We start from the raw sequence: 2,589 nt of genomic DNA, 5'->3' as shown, positions 1-2,589 counted from the left end.
TCTTGTTCCTTTATCAAATATTAAGTGAACATATATTTGAGAGGCTGTGTCAGAATATTCAACTCTGTTCAACTGTCTGCGAGTTTCTTTCTATTCCAATACCATTCTGTTTCAATTACTATTGCTTTGTAATACAGTTAGAAATTGGGAACGGTGATGCCACCCATCTTCTTTTTTTCTGAGAATTGCTTTAGCTATTCTTGGGCTTTTGTTGGTCTATATGAATTTCAAGAGTGCTTTGTCTATTTCTTTGAAAAATGTCATGGATATCATTATAGGAACTGTGTTGAATCTGTATAATGCTTTGAGGAAAATTACCATTTTGACAATGTCAATCCTCCGGATCCATGAGCAGGGGATATGACTCAATTTTCTACTGTCCTCTTTTATTTATTGAAGCAGTGTTTTATAGTTTTCTTTGTATGGGTCCTTCACCTCTTTAGGTAAGCTGATTTCAAGGTATTTGATTTTCTGAGGGACTACTGTGAATGGGATTGTTTTTTTAATATCACTTTCTTCTTGTTCATTATTTGTTATATGTTCATTATTAATTATATAGGAAAGCTGTGTACTTTTGGGTATTGATTTTGTAACCTTCCATTTACTATACAAACCTATCTTTCCTAGGAATTTCTAGTTAGTTGCTTTAGGGTTCTTAAGTATAGTGTCATCTGCAAATAGATCTTGATTTCTTCCTTTCCTATCTGGATGCCCTTGGTATCTTGGTGAGTTTATTTTATTGAGTTTATTTTTACTATATCTCACTACTGTCTTTGAGTCCTGAGTGTTTCATCAGATGAGTCAGCTGTAAATCTTAAGGATGCTCCTTTATAGGCAATTTCTTTCTTTGATCTTGTTGCTTTCAGAATTTTTTCTCTGTGTATGGTTTTCATCATTCTGATCAGGATGCATCTTGGAGTATTTTTATTTGGATTTCTTTTAGCTGGTACCCTTCAGTCCTCCTGAATCTGATTGTATGCACACTTCGTCTCTGGGAACATCTTAGAAAGAATATCTTTGACAGTTTCTTCTTCATCAGGGTTTTCTTCCTGTCCCTCTGGGACTCCAATGATTCTTATGTTATTCCTCTTGGCTTCATCATGTTTCTCTCTTCACATCTGTTGGTTTATTTTGAGGCTCTTTTCCATTTTCTGCTGTTATCTGGATATTCTCTGCACCTCATCTTGAGCTCACTGATTCTGTCCTAAGAAGCTGTTACTCATTGCTGAGGTCTTCCACTGACTTTTTCATTTCACTTATTGTGTTTTTTAGGTCTATCATTTCTGCTTATATTTTTGTTTACATTTTTCTCACTTCCAATCTAATATCCTCTTGTATTTTATCAGCAATGTTTCCCATTGTTTCTTTGAGCAGAGCCTACACTTCTAGTGGCATCTATTATTAAGTTCAAATATCTTTTTTCACTATTTTTCTAGACAAATTCACTCCTGGGGTAGGTACCAGACCATTAGGGACATCATCTTTAGTACAGATCTTGCCAAAAGCTTTCAAACTATTTCTTCTTTTATTCAGTGTGCTTACCTATGTCTATTCATTTTTATTAACCGTCCCCCCCAAAAAAAAGTTTCTGGTCATGTTGTTTTATTTCTCCACCAACTAGTTTATTTAGTGCCTATAATTCCTGTTTCTTAGGATTTGTAAACATAAACTTTCTTCATGACAGTCATTTTTATCTTTGCGTATCTTAAATATACTTGATTAACCCTGGGTGAATTTTGACAACCCCCCGTGATTTTTCTCACATTCACCATCCTTTGTCTATTCCTTGGTTTCAGTCACATTGAGTTTTTCACCGTTCCTCACCTATTGACCCAGAGTTGACATCAATTACTCTGTTTAGGAAACTTCTCCCTCAGTTATTGAACTGATTTGATCCCTCTAATCTTTATCATCTTAGTTTAAATAGTATTGCAGAGAGATCTTCCTTGTTATCACTTGTTTGATCTCTATTGCAGCACCTCTATCTATATTAATATCTATATACATATGTGCATAATATAAATGAAATAATAAAAAATAGCATTTTAAAGTGACCAGTGAAGGTTAGTCAATTCACAATATTGTTCAACCATAATTTTTCTGTATAGTTTCAAAATACCAACCTCAAATAACCTCTACGGTAAATGTCAACTTTTTACTCATTTTTGTGCCTATATAATATCTATGTTGATCATTTGAAAACGTTTTTAGCCTATTCAGCTATAATTGAATGTGTGGTTATTTAAATTTTTTAAAAGTTCTTTTAAGGTTTTATTTATAGTGTTTCTATGAACATTTCTATACACAGTTCATTGCTTATTTTCTATTCATCTTTGTCTGTACAGAAAAAAAATGACATCATTTCTTGGTTCAGGTCTTCTTTAATTTCCCATAATTCCATAACAAGTATCCACTATGTGACTGGGAGAAATTAATAGGTATGAATTAAAATACTAATATCCAGACTGGGTTTAAGCTCTTAGATAGTCTCTTCAGCCACTAAATCAAATAATAGTAACTACCTGATCACTCTCACGATCATCCTGTTGTTCGTTGATTGCCTCGAGTAGGCACCAGTAACATCTCCTT

The sequence above is a fragment of the Sorex fumeus genome, unplaced genomic scaffold (assembly GCF_029834395.1).
Source record: "Sorex fumeus unplaced genomic scaffold, SorFum_2.1 ptg000002l, whole genome shotgun sequence".
NCBI lineage: Eukaryota > Metazoa > Chordata > Mammalia > Eulipotyphla > Soricidae > Sorex > Sorex fumeus.
This window is presented reverse-complemented; position numbering follows the sequence as displayed.